Source organism: Manis pentadactyla, chromosome 1 (assembly GCF_030020395.1).
Source record: "Manis pentadactyla isolate mManPen7 chromosome 1, mManPen7.hap1, whole genome shotgun sequence".
In the NCBI taxonomy this organism is placed as follows: Eukaryota; Metazoa; Chordata; class Mammalia; order Pholidota; family Manidae; genus Manis; species Manis pentadactyla.
In genome coordinates, this window is record NC_080019.1 from 25,841,638 (window position 1) to 25,852,369 (window position 10,732).

The window sequence follows — 10,732 nt, forward strand, 5'->3', positions numbered from 1 at the left end:
CGCGCACTTGTGGATGTACTCTGGCTGTTGTCCTGTGTGTTCTGGTCTCTCTTTTAGGATTAGTTGTATTTGTTGTATTTTCAAAAATATATATGTTTTTGGGAGGAGATTCCCACTGTCCTACTCATGTGGCCATGTTGGCTCTGCCCCTCTCAAATACTTTTTAAAGCAGTTATTTTATTTTGAAATTTCACATCCATCTTGGGATATCGACATATTCTATAACTCTGATTACCCAAGAACTAGCAGTACCTGGAAACATGCTACTTTGAAAGTGGGGTTGAAAAAATAATGGACGTGCAGAGAGGGGAAGCAACCTGTCCAATGGCATACCAAAAACAGGCTCAGAGCAATTGCTCTGGGGCAGCGCAGAGGGAATAGGCATTCTTACATATGGGGATGCCATCTGACACACGGTCCACACTGTACATCCTCTCAGCTTCTGGCGGCGGCTAGGGGCCTCAGGCAGCGGTGGCTGGTCAAGCTCACTGGCCCGAGGGGAGGGGCCGGGGGCCCAGCTGGGTGCACACGGGACATTCCTTGGAGCCTGGCAGGGCCTGCTGATGTCCTCATGGCTGCTGTCTGGGCTGACATGCAGGGACTGGCTGTGGTGGTAGGGGTACCTCTCCCATAGCCACCTCCCCTTCACCACAGCCAGCTCAACAGCTTCGGTCTCTGGGCCGGGCAGCAGGGCTGGCTCCCCAGAGATGATGTTCACTTGGGTCTGGGGGTCCTCAACAGCCGGCTTCCCACCGACTGCTTCCTCTGAGAGGCTGCCCTCATGGTGGCCACTGGACACAAGGGAGAGGCGGTGTCTGTTCTGGGGGGCTGGCTGCATCTCAGGTGACCTGTCGTGGCCAGAGAAGGCATCAGCCAGCCGGTGGTTTGCAGCATTCTGGTTCTCGGGGTGCCTCTGAGGCAGGTACTCACAGAACGCTCAGACTGCTCACCCTGTGGCTGCCACTGAGGCCATGGCCTTGCTCCTCGGCGCCCTCCTCCGGGAGGTGGTGGCGCCCAAGGTCAAGCAGTGGTGCATCCCCCGGCCTCAGCAGGCGCCCCTGCCGGGCACTCTCCCAGGCAACATGGGTTTTGTTGTCTGTGAAAACCCATGAGTCACTCTTGAAAGAGTATGGACACTGAATCCAGCAACTTTCCTCCCCAATGAAAAGGAAAAACCAGATCATGACTGCTCTGAAGTAACTGACGAAGTATACACAAGTCATCCAGATTTGTGAGATCAAGCAACACAAAATCCAGAGCTCACACTGGTCAGTGATAGCAGCAGTTACCTACAAGAGGGTATCCAGAGAGCAGGTTATGCAGTAACTACTGCCACTCAGGTCTTAGAAGCAAAAGCCCTGCGGCCGGATGCTCAGCACAACGAGCTGAACTGCATGCCTTGATTCAAGCCCTCACTGTCGGTGAGAGCAAGCAAGCCAACACCTACACAAACTCCCGATATGCCTTTGCCACTGTACACATACATGGGACAATCTACCAGGAAAGAGGTCTCACAGCAGCAGGAAAAGCAATTAAGAACAAGGAAAAAATACTAAAACTCCTTGAGGCTGTTGGGCTCCCAAAAGAAGTAGCAATTCTGCATTGCAAAGGACGCCAAAAGGGTAACAACCCTGTAACATGGAAATCGGCTGGCAGATGAAGCAGCTAAAGCAACAGTCAGTAAGGAGAGAGGTGAAGCTCCTTCCCTCACCATGGCTGTAATGCCCCCAGTGGTGCCCCCTCCACCCAAGTATACTGAAAAGGAGAAGGACTGGGCCATGGCTGAAGGAGCCACCCTATCTGAAAAACGGTGGCGGATGCTGCCTGACAGATGCATCTTTGTCCCAACTGCAACCGGAAGGCATTTAGTCAGTGAATACCATCAGCTCACCCACCTAGGAAAAACTGCCCTGGAAGCCGTCCTCAAAGCAATACTACATCAGCCAGTTGCCAGCATTAGGCCAAGCAGTAAGTGAGCAGTGTGTAACTTGTGCCAGAAATAATGCTCAATCCATACCATGACCCCCACCCGGTGTCCAAAGAGCAGGAGTTGCCCCCTTTGAAGACCTTGAGATAGACTTCACAGATGTCCAGCCAGGCAGAGGACTCAGATACCTCCTAGTGATAGCGTGTACATACTCTGGGTGGGCCACAGCCTTCCCAACCAGGACAGAACGAAGCCAAGAAGTAGCCAAAGTCCTCCTGAGGGAAATCATGCCCTGGTTTGGCCTATCATCTATGATTCACAGCGACAATGGACCTGCATTTGTAGCAGATGCAGTACAAATTTTAGCTGAATCTCTCAACATTACTTGGAAACTCCACACTGCATACAGGCCACAAAGTTCAGGGATAGTAGAGCAAATGAATTGTATCCTCAAGGGGACCCTAGCTAAGTTTTGCCAAGCAACTGGCCTTCCACGGCTGGACCTACTGCCCCTGGCTCTACTGTGTGCTCGCTGCACCCCTGGGACTCAAGGCTTTCCCCCTTTTGAATTACTGTATGGACGCCCTCCCCCACGTCTAGGAAGCCTCCCAGGGAACCTACACCAGATAGGAGATACAGGAGCAAGAGAACAGCTCCAAGCCTTGGGAGCCACCTTAAATAAGCTGCAACAATACACCATAGGAAGAGCCCCAATCTCCTTAGGGACCCCAGTGCATTCCTTCCAGTCTGGGGACTCAGTCTAGGTCAAAGACTGGAAAAGGAACCCTCTCAAACCTCCATGGTCTGGCCCCCACATTGTTGTGCTAACCACTCCTACTGCCCTCAAAGTTGCAGGCATTACTCCGTGGGTCCATCATTCCAGAGTGAAAAAAGCCCATAATCTAGTTGAAGAAATACATCAGTGGGAGACCCACCAGACCTCCAGAATCCTCTTCGCCTCTGCATCCAATGATTACCCTCTGACTAATGAACACCTGCGTGCCGTGGATCCTGGCCCCCGCTGGAGTGGTTGGACTCTCTGCTGTTGTCCGCCGCCAGACGGGACTATTCCTCAGAAAGCTGCCCTTTCTATTGTCTATTGGGTAGTTGCAGGTTGTTTTGCTGTGCTTACCTGTTGCTCCTAACTATACTCAAGCCTCAGCTGGCATGTCCCCACTACCGCTCTGTAATGTTTTTTTTAAATTAAGGTATCATTGATATATACTCTTCTGAAGGTTTCACAAGAAAAACGTGGTTATTACATTCACCCTTACTTTGTAATGTTATTTTTATACCTTCTTTCCCTTCCCTTCCTCCCCCTCACTCCCGGGGAATCTCAGCGTGGTTGCATAAAGCCAGACAAATCGGGAACTGGTTCAGTGCCTACACCTACATGCCTGCTAAATGTTATGATAAGAACAGGGCCACCCTTTGCCTTAAAGACGGGAAAAGGTACTGGACTTGAACAATAAATAAATGAGACTCAGACTGTGCAATTAGGGGAAGAAATGGATCCACTGTCTGCTGGACCTCCCTCACCCACATCGGAATGTCTGATTGGGGGGATGTCCAGGATCAGGCACGAAGGGACAGGGATGAAAAAGTCAAGCAGGCCCTAAAGGCACTGACTAAAGAGCCAACTTACCACAACATTGACCTCTCAGTTTTTTCTGTAACAGATTAAGCAGTTTAGTATTTCTACGGGGTCTGACTTCAGCCCCTTGAGTGTCCGCAGCTCCCACTGCACAAAGTTGGTGGAGGTCTGCGCTAAGGAGGTGCATCAAGGACTCCGAGTGGGGGTGCAGGGTGGAGGGTGGGGGGTGGGAGGCACATGCCCCTCCCACTCCCTTCTAATTTTAATCAGCCCTTGAAATAGGTGCCCATCTCCTCCAATCACACAACACCCCCTCTGACATTTGTGCCTTCCGAGCTGCAGATGTCAAGATGGAACCCATGGCTAACAGCTCTTTTAACTGGTCTTGCTGGGCCAGTGGTTCTGTTGCTCCTTGGACTATTAGTGGGACCCTGCATCTTTAACTGGCTCATTCACTTTATCAAGGAACGCATTTCCTCCACACAGCTCATGTATATGCAGAGCCATTATGACCCTATCATAAACCAAGGAGATGATGTCCCCTAAAATGAAGTGTTTAAAGGGGCATCAGAGAGGGGAGTGATAGGGAAATATTTACAAGTCAGCAGTCTAGTCCAGGTGGCTCCCTTCTGCTTCTCTTCTTTAACAAAGACAGCAGAAACTCCCATTTTCTCCTTCCCCTTCACTTCCCGCTCTGCCAGGCACTCACTTCCTAAACTCACTCCCCCTTGCTTGATGGCTTGCTTGCTTACTGTGCATGTAGTAATGTTGCAGATATGGAAGCAGAATGGTATATATTGCTCCCCTTGCCTTTGTTCGGGGCTCAGACCTTGAGAGATTACTCCCCTCTGAGCCCACCAGTGTAAAATAAACCTCAACACTCCAAGTGCTGCTTGGTTCTTTCTTCAGCGATCCAGTCCAGGTTTTTCAGGTTTTTCCGTAATGGCATGAGTGGGCATAAAGTAAATGGAAATCATAGAAATCCACAATCTCTTTTTGGTACCGCTTTGCAAAAGACAGCTTTGTCAAACTCTTCTGTTGCTTTTCTTTGACTCTATTTCTCAGCTATTATTTCACCAAATATACTAACTTAGTTTTTTAAAAGTGTTCTCAAAATGATTGTTTTCAAGTGACTTAGAACTGGATTTCCCATAAGCACTGTGGTAGCCACTGGGGACTTGTACATAGGAATAAACTAAACTGTTTTGAAAAGTCATCAGTCATTCTAAAGCTCATTTGTGTCATGTGACATCATAGAACAAATGCTTTATAAATAATTTGTTTTTCAGAGTCAATAACTAATTACCAGCTTGAGCCCTATAAATAAACCAATATTGGAAAGTAAGTCCAAGTGAATTCATCATGGCAACGATTGGCTGACTGACCAGACAGCAAACCCCAGGATTACTACTCTGTTTTGTTGTTCTCTTTACATTTCTTTTTTAAACGGCCCCCTCCATCCCTCATTATTATGATAAAGTATGAAAATAGAAAAGTAAGGCAAGGCTAATGTGAATTTAAAACTTTTTACAAAATCAATGATCCTAGAAAATGTTTTTGGTTTTTAAGTTGTTGAGAAGATGAAGCAGGTTCTATGATACAGAACAGAATCCACACTCGGCAATCAGTGAAAAAGAAAAGTATGTAAAGAATGAAATCATGGCACTGATTCTGTAGCTCCACCAGTTTAAGTGCTTGAAACAATTTTGACATTGTCTCTGAAACTCAATTTTCCTTCTTACTCTCCTTCAAAGACCACCATTAAAAAAAAATAAGTTGTCAAGACACCAGGGACCTACTTTGGCCACAGTGAGGATTATGACCAGGCTAATAGCAAATGCCAGTAGATACCCATGTTCTTCTTTCCCTGCTACTCTCTCCATGCCCCACATGTGTCATTTCCACTTTGCTAAGTTGTCTGCGCTACTTCTGACTTGCTTGTCCACACAATGCAAAATTCTTGCTGGCCCAGGAATTCTGGGATGGTCTATTCTTAATAAAACACCCCCAGTTTGGGTGCGATGAAACTGAGATTTTGATGACTGCTGAGCTCTAGCCAAAAAGCAAATATTTTGTTGCCTGGTAGAGTTGAAAGCCAAAATAGACTTACAGAGGAAACATACAAGTAAATGACTATAAAGCCAAAAAGGTGAAGAGGGCCTTACTCCAGGAGGTCCGTGAGGTTCAGTCCAGTTTGTTGAAGGAGGTGGATAGCCAGACATGCACTTCAGCTCGTGTTTACATCGGGCTGGACGCCTACATTCTGCACATTCCGTGTAAGCTGTTCTCGCAGGATGTGGGGAGTAAGAATATAAATAACTGACCAGCCAAAACCAGATGGGTCCAACGTGGAGAAGTTGACACAAACTTCACCCCAAAATACATTATACACTCATTGACATAGTAAAAATCATGCCCTGTCATCATTAACATAATAAAAATCACACCTCCTCATACCAGAGCAGTTCAACAGTTCCAATGAGAACCAAATACAGCCAAAACTCCCCTGACCAATGTGAGGGTGAAGTAGACCCAAACTCTGAGATGACTCCATCTGTTCCCTTTAAAACCTATTCCCACTTAGTGAATATTCATCTCCCTATACATAAAGAGCCCCCGTGTTGTTTCCTCTAGGCAACCCCCTTTGGGTCTGCCCACACCCCCCTCTCATGCATATACTAACCCCCATCTTTAAATTCTTATTCTCCAAATAAACTTTTAATGCTCAACCACTTCTTGCATGCATTCTTGAATTCTTTCTCACAAGGGGATTGTGGGTAAAATTGCAGTATTTCCAGAATCTCTTGCCTGGCCTTAATTCATCTCCATATCAGTAGGTGATTACAAAGGGAAGCAAGGGCAGATCTGGACCCGAGAGGTTGGGTGGGGTCCCTTCTTCTGCAGCCAGGTTGTGAGAGACACAGAAGATACACAATAAACATATCCCATCACCTCACATAGTTAACATTTTCTTCTTTTGTGTGTGTGTGGTGAGAACACTTAAGGTCTACCCTCTTAGCAAATTTCAATATACAATACAGTTTTACTAACTATAGTCATCATACCATACATTAGCTCTCCAGAACTTTTATCTTGCACAACTGAAACTTTGTAACCTGTGACAACTTCTCTCCCTTTCACCCTTCCCCCAGCCCCTGGCAATGACCATTCTAACTCTCTGCTTGTGTGACTTTGACTCCTAGATTCTACATATGAATGAGATCATTCAATGTTTGTCTTTCTCCACTTGACTTATTTCACTTAGCATAATGGCCTCTAAGTTCATCCATGCTGTCCTGGGTGGCAGAATTTCCTTCTTTTTTTAAGACTAAATATACATATCACATTTTCTTTATTTATTCATCTATCAATGGACATTTAGATTATTTCCATATCTTGACTACTATATATAAAACTGCAGTGAACATGGGAGTGTAGATTTCTCTTTGAGATGCTTATCACATTTCCTTTGAAAATATACCCAGACAAGGGATTGCTGGATCATAAAGTAGTTTCTATTTTTATATTTTGAGAAACCTCCATACTGTTTTCCATAGTGGCCATACCAATGCACCGTGCCACCAACTATGCCCAAGGGTTTTCTTTTCTCCACATTATCATAAACGCTTGTTATTTCTTGCCTTTTTGGTAATAATCATTCTAACAGGTATGAAATGATATCTTACTGTGGTTTTCATTTGCATTTCCCTGATTGTTAGTGATGTTGAACGCCTTTTCTTTTGCCTGTTGGCCATTTGTATGTCTTCTTTCAAAGAAGGTCCTTTACCCATTTTTAAGTCAGGTTATATATATTTTTTGCCATTCAATTGTATGAATTCTTTATCTATTTTGGATATTAACCCCTTGTTATTACATGATTTTCAAATATTTTCTACTATTCTGTAGGCTACCTTTTCACTCAGTTGATTGCTTCCTTTGCTATACCACAGCTTTCTGTTTGAAGATGATGCTGGGGTTCTTGTTTGCGGAATTGAAGAATGATCTTAGCAAACAGTCAAGGTAGGAGAGCCAGGGCAGAGGCTTTTATTGAGAGAGACAGTGAGAGGACAGAGCTCCTGGCTCATGCCAGAAGGGGACAAGAGAGCCCAGGATGGTGCGTTGTCTAGGGGATTTATAGGCAGTTGAGGATTTTTGGGAATTGAGGGCTTAGGATGTGGACTTGTACCACCTGCCCTGCCCTCAAGGTGGGCTGGGTTGTTGTCTGTTTGCTAGGGCTGTTTACAGTGAAGTCCGGGTTATGCTGAGATACCCTTGCAGAACACTCAAACATTCCAGGCCAAGGTGTTCCTCGCCTTTTGATCTTTAACTGATCTCATTGAAGATGTCTATATTCCTAGTCTGGTATCTTTATCCTAGAAAATTAATGTGATCTTGACTTTGCATAATGCTCAACACAGTTTCAATAGGGACTTTACATTGTTACATTGTTTTGACTGTAAATATCCTGCCTTGCTTTTTCCGGAGGCCCTCACCCTACTCTGTCTAAGCCCATGGTCCCTGTCTCAATGTCATCCCACTTATCTATTTCTGCTTTAGTTGCTGGTGCTTTTGGTGTCAAATCCAAAAATCTTTGCCCAAACCAACATCAAGAAACATTTTATCTACATATCTTCTAGTTGTTTCATAGTTCTGGTCTTAGGATCACAAGATGCCCATCTGAAATGCTAATTTTTCACATTCTGCCATTTGTTATGCAGATAAAATTTCTAGCACAGCTTCCATACAACCCCAGGATAAGGTGGCAAAACCTCAAGTCCCCTGAGTGGTTAACCATGTAACTAACCACTTTTAAAATATATATACAAGATAGTCTTCCTAATACTAGGATAAATATTTAAACTCACATAACATTGACATGAAAAAACTTCTAAACAGCCTTTTAAATTTAATAGGACTTAGGACCTACTGACCATTCCTGGCCTTCTCTAATTTCCATGCCCTGTTTTGTGTTGAAAACAAGCCACCTCCCACATCCTTGATCAGACACACACAGTAGACCAGACATGGTGGAGATAGTTATCCACCTGATATGCTGTTGGTAGCAAATTAACATTATTCAGATCTCAGGCTTTTCATTTCCTGTCTACTAAAGGGTAAGTAATCCGTGAAAGAACCTCTTTATATGGGTATATAGGAGATACTGTCTGGAGTCTGTAAAATGGATTTGGCAATTTGAACTGTGTAATTTCAGCAGACTGTAATAATGCACTGTAAAGCTGCTTTCCCTGCCCTCAATGTACAGAAAACCATGGTTTCATATCACTTCAGTGGAGTACTCACCTGCAGAAAATGTGGGACCTGTCTTTTGGGAGTTTTATTGGTCAGGCATAGACACTTCAGTCATGCATAAAGCATAATACAAGGGTTCTTTATTTGTTACCCCTGTGTGTGGGCACAGTCTTCTCTCTGAAACTGCAGGAATGGCCCTTCATTCCTACATATCAGATTTTTTTTTGCACATTCATTCTCACATTTACAAATCTCCCACAAGCAGGCAGTTTGCAAAGACCATATGGGTAGGAAAACATTCTGCTTTATTTTTGAAATTCTTTTGCAAAACCATAATATGCAGATTAATGATTTATCCAACCAAACATTGTCAAAGGATGGGGTAAATTTTCCAGATAATTATAGTTGGCTCCATTACACCTGGAAATACCCTTTATGTTTTTAAATATATTTTTAGAATGTATATTTTTATATTACTAGCATCCTGCCTTTTAAAGTCTGCTGAACCTAAACTTTCCATAACGAATCAGTGATACAAATAGGGACATCACTGCTTCTTCAATTTCCCAATGCCCTCAGGGCCTGTTTAGGTATATGAGGCAGGATTTTGCTACCCAAACATCCCAGAGTGTTAACAAAATGAAGGTTAAACATCATACGGTCATCCAAATAAATGCAGAAAAAGCATATGACAAAACAGAACATCCATTTGTGATAAAAACTTTCAACAAAGTGGGTATAGAGGGAACATTCCTCAACATAATGAAGGCCGTATACCACAAACCCACAGCTAACATCATACTCAAAGTTTTTCCCCTAAGATCAGGAACAAGACAAGGATGCTGTGGGTAAAACTGCAATATTTCCAGAATCTATCACCTGGCCTTAGTACATCTCTGTATCAATAGGTGTTTCCAAGGGGTGGAGAGAAGTAGTCCATCTCCATATCAACAGGTAATTACAAGGGCAAGAAAAGGCATATCTGGACAGGAGAGGTTGGGTGGGGTCCCTTCTTCTGCAGCTGGGTTGTGAGAGACACAGGAGAGCAGAAGTGGACAACCACTTGTAAGAAATAAGTGGATTTCTCTTACTTTATTTCTCCCTTTGACTGATATCAGTTTCAAAGTTATTTGCCCTGGGATTTTCCCCCTGGAGTTCAGATGCACCTTCTCACCAATTTAATTCAGCATAATGTTGAACACCATAGCCAGAGCAATTACACAAGACAAAGAAATAAAAGACATCCAAATTAGAAAAGAAGAAACAAAACTGTCACTATTTGCAGATGACTTGATTTTATATATAGAAAACTCTAAATAATCTGTTGTTAGAACTCACAAATGAATCCAAAAAAGTTGCAGGGTACAAAAATCAATATACAAAAATTGGTTGCATTTCTTTTACTAACAATGAACTATCCAAAAGAGAAATTTTATAAAAATACCATTTACAACTACATCAAAAAGAATGAAACACCTAGGAACAAATTTAACCAGGGAGGTGAAAGATATGTACACTGAAAACTATAAGGCATTGATAAAGGAACTGAAGAAAACAAAAATAAATGGAAATACATTCCATTCTCATGGAGTGGGAGAATTTTGTTGAAAGGTACATATTACCCAAAACAATCTGTAGAGTCAATGCAATTTGTATCAAAATTCCAATGGTATTCTTCAGAGATAGAACAAATAATCTTAAACTTCATATGGAACCACAAAAGACCATGAATAGCCAAAGGAATCTTGAGAAAGAAGTACAAAGCTAGAGGTATAATACTCCCTGATTTCAATCTATATTACAAAGCTATAGTCATCAAACAGTATGGAATGGGCATAAACACAAACACAGACAATGCAACAGTACAGAGAGTCCAGAAATAAACCCATTCATATACAGTCAATTTATTTACCACAAAGGAGGCATGAATATACAATGGGGAAAGGATAGTGTCATCAATA

At 43.4% G+C, this 10,732-nt stretch overlaps 1 pseudogene; it reads right to left on the bottom strand.

The window, feature by feature from the left end:
• Nucleotides 1–344: 344 nt before the first annotated feature.
• On the bottom strand, nt 345–1,036 carry LOC130679475 (NMDA receptor synaptonuclear signaling and neuronal migration factor-like; annotated as a pseudogene).
• Between the last annotated feature and the right edge of the window lie 9,696 nt (nt 1,037–10,732).